The following is a 7,576-nucleotide window of genomic DNA, read 5'->3' on the forward strand; positions in this document are numbered from 1 at the left end:
ACGAGAGAGTTACAGAGATTGTATTCTCTTTAGGGAGGGATCACTGCTTGTAACACTCTTCTCCCAAATGTGAGATCAGAGGTAGCAGATAGGTCTAGCCTATAATGTTTAAAAAATGTAGACGGAGAGGACCAAGTGGCCGCCTTACAGATTTGGTCGATGGTAGCATCTGCTCTCTCCGCCCACGATGTCGCCATGGCCCTCGTGGAGTGGGCTTTCAGACCCTGTGGAACAACCCTGCCTGCACTACTATACGCTAGAATAATGGCCTCTCTCACCCATCTAGCTATAGTCTGTTTTGAGGCTTTAAGGCCCTTCCTTGACCCCTGGAACGAAACAAATAAAGCCCTATGCTTCCTCCAGGATTTTGTCACCTCTAGATACTGTAGGATACATCTCCTAACGTCTAGGCAATGGAGTCTCTCCTCTTTTTGGTTACTGGGATTGGGACAGAAAGAGGGTAGGGTTATGTCCTGAGCCCTATGAAATCTCGATACCACCTTGGGGAGATATGCCGGATCTAATTTTAATACAACCCTATCGTCCATGATTTGTGTGTAAGGGGGGTCAGCTGACAACGCGTGTAAATCCCCCACCCTACGGGCTGATGTAAGGGCCACTAACAAAGCTGTTTTTAATGTTAGTATTTTATCAGAAGTTGTATTTAATGGCTCAAAGGGGCTTTCCGTCAGGGCTGTTAACACTAGATTTAGATCCCATGGTGGAGGAGTAGGAGATGGAACAGAGTCAGCTCTACTACAGGCTCGGACAAACCTCACCACCCACCTATTACTTGCCAGATCACAGTTAAATAGGGCTGCTAAGGCTGAAATGTGTACTTTGAGGGTACTAACAGCTAACCCCAGATCTAAGCCCTTCTGCAGGAACTCCAGTATTGCCACTAATGGGACCTCCCCTTCCCGTATTGGCCCTGAGCTGGAGAGGAATTTCTTCCATATTCTCCCATAGATCTTGGTCGTTACTGGCTTTCTGCTGCTGAGCAAGGTGGATATTAGCCCAGCTGAGAACCCTTCTTTCTCTAGTAACGACCGCTCAAATGCCAGGCTGTCAAATGAAGCCCGGAGTTCTGCGGGTGGTTGAAGGGACCCTGCGTTAGAAGGTCCTGGTCTTCCGGGAGAACCCATGGGTCCGTCACTGACATCACTCTCAGCCAGTAAAACCACGGTCTTTTCGGCCAGAAGGGAGCTATGACAATTACCCTGGCCTTGTCCTCCCTGATTTTCCTCAGAACCACTGGGATTAGACATATCGGTGGGAAGGCATACAGGAGTCCTGACGTCCATTCTATGCTGAAGGCGTCTACTGCCAACGGCCTGTCTGCTGGGTTCAGGGAGCAGAACTTTTGGACTTTCTTGTTGACTTTTGAGGCAAAGAGGTCTACCTTGGGTTTTCCCCACATGTGCACTATCCGTTGAAAAACGGACTTTTTTAGGGACCATTCTCCTTGCCTCAAGTGGTTCCTGCTTAAAAAGTCTGCCTTTATGTTGTCTACGCCTCGGATATGCAGGGCCGATAATGACAGGAGGTGCCTTTCGGCTAGAGACATGAGTCTTGTGGTTACGTGCATCAGAGCCCGAGAGCGGGTGCCTCCCTGGTGGTTCACGTATGCGACCGCTGTTCGGTTGTCCGATAGGACTCTCACATGATGTCCTGCCAAGTGAGGAAGTAATCTCTCTAGCGCCTTTTCTATTGCTAGGAGCTCCCACTCGTTTGAGGATAGATCTTTCTCCTCTTGAGCCCAGGGGTCTTGGACCCATAGTGTGTCTGAGTGGGCTCCCCACCCCCACGGACTGGCGTCTGTTGTGATCACCTTGGAGGCTGTGAATGTCCAGGGAACTCCTCTCGGGGATGACTCTATCTGTAACCACCATCTGAGAGATTGGAGCACAGAGAGTGGGAGAGTGAGCTTCTGCTCTAACTGCCCCTGAAGTTCCTGGTCGTTCTGCAGCACACACCATTGCAGTTCTCTTGCATGGAACTGGGCCCATTTTACTGCCGGTATGCAGGAGGTTAGGGATCCTAACACCGACATGGCCCTTCTTAAAGTCATTTCCGGTTTTTTTAAAGTGGTCATAATCATTTGTTTGATTTTTTCCTCTTTTCCTTCTGGGAGGCGACACTCCTGTGTCACGGAGTCTACCGTTATCCCCAGGAAATTCTGGACCATAGCTGGCTCCAGCTTGGACTTCTTGAGATTTAGTTGCCATCCCAGTGTCTGAAGAGTGTCCATCACTATCCTGACCTGTTCCTGACAGTGAGAAAAGTTCTTCCCCACTATCAGGAAGTCGTCCAGGTAGGGTATTATCAGAGTGTCTTTTTCTCTGAGATGAGCTGTGACCTCTGCTATCAGTTTTGTGAATACCCGTGGGGCTGTTGCTATCCCAAAGGGCAGAGCCTTGTACTGGAAGTGACGCAGCTGGGACCCCATCTGGACTGCCACTCTGAGAAACCGACGATCTTGTTGTCTGATTGGGACGTGATAATAAGCGTCCTTGAGGTCGAGGACGGACATGTAACACTGGGGATAGAGAAGTTTCACCGCTGATTTTATGGTCTCCATCTTGAATGATGGTATTACAAGAAATTTGTTGAGGCCTTTTAGGTTTATTATTGTCCTCCAGGAGTTGTCTGGTTTCTTTATGAGAAAAAGAGGGGAATAAAATCCTTCCCTTCTTTCCTCTATAGGAACTTCCTCCAAGACGTGTTTGTCTAGGAGTGATGTTACTTCTCCTTCCAGACTATCTTGTTTCTCCTGAGAGGATTGTACTGGGGTCTGCATATACCTTCTTGGAGGCCAGTGGTGAAACTTTAGTTTTAGGCCTGATCTTACGATCTGCCGGATCCATATGCTGGATGAGATCCTCTCCCAGGCTGGAAGGAAGTGAGAGAGCCTCCCTCCCACCTGAGGACTGTCACTGGGAGGGTTTTTTGGTGTCTCTGGGGGACTTGCCGAAATAGAAGCCCTTTCCTCCCCTGGGTCGCTTGTCCAGGTTGCCCCTGTCTCGGTCTCTGTATTGCTGTCTCCGGAATTTTTGACCTCTCCGAAAGGAGCGACGAAAGGGCTGAAACGGCTGTTTCGGGAAGTTCTTCTTTTTATCCCCGGCTTTCTCCAACACCTCGTCTAAAGCCGGTCCGAAGAGGAAGTTACCCTCACAAGGCAAAGAGCAGAGCTTCATCTTCGCCTGAGTATCTCCTGGCCAGCATTTAAGCCATACGGCACGGCGTCCTGTGTTGGCTAACGCTGCTGATTTTGCTGCCAGCCTAGCCGAGTCCGCTGACGCTTCAGCTAGAAACACCGCCGCTGCTTTCATAGTTGGTATTGCCTCCAGGATAGTTTCCCTGGGAACTTTTTTCTCTACCTGTTCCTCCAGGTTGTCTATCCAGATTTTAAGGGATCTGGCTACACAAGTGGCCGCGATGGCTGGCCTTAGTGCTCCTGCTGAGGCTTCCCAAGCTGTCTTCAGGGAACTGTCCACCTTCCTATCCAGAGGTTCTTTTAGAGAACCTAGGTCCTCGAATGGCAGGGAGGATTTCCTGGCAACTTTGGAGACCGCCACATCAATTTTTGGGGCTCTGTCCCAAGATGAGGACGCCTCCTCTTCAAAAGGGTACCTTCTTTTTAGGGAGGTAGTTAACTGGGACCTTTTTTCTGGCTTTTGCCATTCCCTTTTAATTAGTTCTTGTAGCTGCTCATTAACAGGGAATGACCTCCGCTTTTTCTTTTGTAGGCCACTGAACATGAGTTCCTGGGCTGTCTTTTTGGCCTTCTCATCTACCAGCCCCATGGTAGAGCGAACAGCTTTAATAAGCCTATCCGTAGCCTCTGCTGGAAAGATGTCTTCTTCCTCTGAGCTACTATCAGAGCAGCGGGCTGTATCGGAATCCTGCTCTGACCCCGAGGAATCTCTTTGGGATCCTACTGAAGGGCTGGATCTGTCCTTAGATCTGGCATCTGTGTCAGCTGTCTGTAATGCGTTTACGGACCTAGAGACTTCGGTCTGAATCAGGGACCTTAGGCTGTCCGTAAAGGAGGGTGTTTCCTCCGCAACAGTCTGGTTGATACATTCCTGACACAGTCTTTTACCCCAAGATGTTTTTAAGGGTTTTTTACATAAGGGGCACTCCTTCTTTTTAGTTTTCCCCTGACACTTTTTGGGGACCTCCTATACTCCACCCCGCAATGTATGTAAGAAAAGAGGGGAGAGACGGAGATAAGAGAAGAGAAAAGAACAGACATTAGCGTGCTGGACTTTCTCGCAGATCACTCACCACTCGGACGCTTTCAAAGTACGGGTACCGGATCCGGAGGTTGGCTGGATTTCTCCCTGTCTCCCACTGAGACTAGGGACCCCTCCTGGGCACGGCGATCCGTCCGTACGCTGTCTGAGCGGCTTCTGCTGCTGCCATGGCGGGACTGGCTCTTTTCGCTTGAGCGAGACCGCCTCTCCTGCATCTCTTGCTGTGGCATCAAATGCTCTGGTGAAAGACTCTCCATCATACACGTTAACACTTAGCAAGAGTAGTCACCTTCAACCTGGCCTGGTTTTAGTGACACAGGGCAGCGTTTCTGGCTTGTTTAAATAGATTCACCCTTTTTTTTTTTTTTTTTAATGAATCACCTGGTTGATCCTGCCTTACTGGCTGCTTCAGTGATCAGGTGTATAATCGCACCTGTCCTGAATGATTACCTGGTTGATCATGCCTGCACCACTTCCGGTGCTTCTATGTGCAATCAATCACCTGGTTGATCCTGCCGTCGCTAGCGCAACGCCTGCGCTGTATAATCATGCCAGCGCGCACCCGGCAACCACTTCCGGTGCGCGCTTTTTAATCCACCATTTACCTGGTTGATCCTGCCTCTGGCAGAGCCCTGCGCGCGCACCCGGACTTACTTCCGGTGCGCACCGCGTCTTTCAGTCCCCCTGCTGCTTAGCACCTCTATAATGTTCCGAGTGCTGCCGCCGGGTACTGTGCGCATGCGCGTACCTGCCATTTCCGGGTACCTGACGCCGACTGAGCAGGAGCTTGCAGCGCCGGAAAATGTCCACGCCACGGACCCCAGGAGCCAGATGCACAGCACTCACCCCCAACAAGCAGATGTTTCTCAGCGGACACCGCTCCAAAACCGCTCCTCTGTACAGGTACCGACCAGGGAGGAGGGGAGTAAGGGGGGAGACCTGCTTCTTTACGCTCAACAGGGAGGGCCCCAAACCCCACCGAGGAGCTTACCTAGCCCGGGCACCGATGTGCCTCACGGGCTGCATGGCCACCTTTGGTCAACAGGGGGGGCACCATAAGGTGACCCCCGTGGACAGGCAGGATTTTTACTCGACAGGGGGGAGAGCGCACCTGCGGCCCCCGTGGAGAATCTTCACCCGGGCGTTCGCCTTGCGGGCTGTGGCCATGCTTCGCTCAGGGGGGGCATGGTATACATTGACCCCCGAGGCGACTACGGGTACCTGGTGACAGGTGCAGCAGACCAGCGCCTGCCCAAATCCACCCGACCCAGGCCCCGGCATCCTCTTCAATCTTCAGACGTCATCCATCTTCATCAGACGTCATCCATCTTCATCAGACGTCTTCCATCTTGAGGGTTCCCCGTCAAGGACAGGAAACCAACTGATGTGGAGAGAGGAGCCGCCCCTTTTATCTTGAAGGTTTCCTGTCCTTGATGGGCGGATCCCCTCTCTCGTGGTGCCGTCATGTATGATGGAAAAGCATTAAGCTACTTACGGTAGCGGCATTTCTCGGAGGCCCATGACAGCACGACGAGAGAGGGGATCCGCCCATTAGGAACAGGAAACCTACAGATACAAAAGGGCGGCACCTCTCCCCTGCATCAGTTGTATTTCAGAGCCTTGAGAGGACTACCGCGGTTAGTAGCACACAAAAATACACATTATATACAGTTTATATACAAAATTTTAACCCATATATTGGAACTGGGCATATACACGTGAGATATATACATTATAGGAGGTGCAACCCCCACGTGAAATAGGGAGGGAACTAAGGGTGCTGTCATGGGCCTCCGAGAAATGCCGCTACCGTAAGTAGCTTAATGCTTTACTCGGACTCCCATGACAGCACGACGAGAGATTTACAGAGATGTAACACTACCTTAGGGAGGGACTATAGTCTGCAGCACCCTTAACCCGAAGGTGAGATCAGAGGAGGCCCCTAAATCCAACCTATAGTGCTTAAAGAAGGTGGACGGGGATGACCATGTGGCCGCCTTACATATCTGGTCGATTGATACTCCAGATTTCTCCGCCCAGGATGTAGCCATGGCCCTGGTGGAATGCGCCCTCAGATTCTGCGGAGTCGGACCCCCACCTGCAGTATAAGCCAAAGAGATAGCCTCCCTAATCCACTTTGCTAGTGTGTACTTTGATACCCTGAGTCCTTTTCTGGGATTTTGGAAAGATAAAAATAAGGCATTATCTTTCTTCCATGTATCAGTAACAGAGATGTATTCTAACAGGCATCTCCTAACGTCTAGTGTATGGAGTAGCTCTTCTTTAGGGTTGGAGGGATTGGGAATGAAAGATGGTAACACTATCTCCTGTGACCTGTGAAACCGAGATGATACTTTTGGTAAATAGGCCGGGTCTGGTCTGAGGACTACCCTATCTGGCAGAAACTCTGTGTAAGGGGAAATTCTGGAGAGAGCTTGTATATCTCCTACCCTACGGGCAGATGTTATTGCTACCAGAAATGCTGTTTTAAGGGATAATGCTTTAATTGAAGCTGATTGCAATGGTTCAAACGGCTCTCTAGTCAATGCTGACAGGACTAGGTTAAGATCCCAAGGCATAGATCTATCCCTATGTATGGGTCTAGCCCTACTAGAGGCTTTAATGAACCTTGAGATCCAATAATTATTGGCGACGTTACATGAAAACAAGGCCCCTAGGGCCGAGACTTGTACTTTTAGGGTACTAGTGGATAGATCTAGCTCTAAGCCCCTTTGCAGGAATTCTAAGATCTGTTTTATAGGTATTCCCTCTTCTAAATTAAAGTCAGAAGAGGCCAGGAATTTCCGCCAGGTTCTAGCGTAGATTGTTGTTGTAATCTGCTTCCTACTTTTCATAAGGGTTTCAATCAAATTTGGGGAGAACCCTTTGTTTTTCAGCAACGCCCTCTCAAACTCCATGCCGTCAAATGGAGACTCTTTACTTGAGGATGGCTGATCGGACCCTGGTGGAGCAAATCTGGGATGTCCGGAAGCACCCAGGGGTCCTCCACTGACATGACCCTGAGCCAGGTGAACCAGGCCCTTCTGGGCCAGAATGGGGCAATCAATATAACTCTTGCCCGATCTTCTCTTATTTTCCTGATTACCAGAGGTATCAGGCCCAGCGGGGGGAACGCATAAGCCAACCGAAAGTCCCAGTTGATCAGAAAGGCGTCTACCGCCAGAGGATTCTCCCTGGGATTTAGGGAACAGAATTTTATTGTCTTTCGGTTGTCCCTGGTGGCAAATAAATCCACCTCTGGATGTCCCCATTTTTGGACAATCTGGTTGAACACGAGATCGTTTAGAGACCATTCC

Source organism: Ranitomeya variabilis, chromosome 1, assembly GCF_051348905.1.
Source record: "Ranitomeya variabilis isolate aRanVar5 chromosome 1, aRanVar5.hap1, whole genome shotgun sequence".
Lineage (NCBI taxonomy): Eukaryota > Metazoa > Chordata > Amphibia > Anura > Dendrobatidae > Ranitomeya > Ranitomeya variabilis.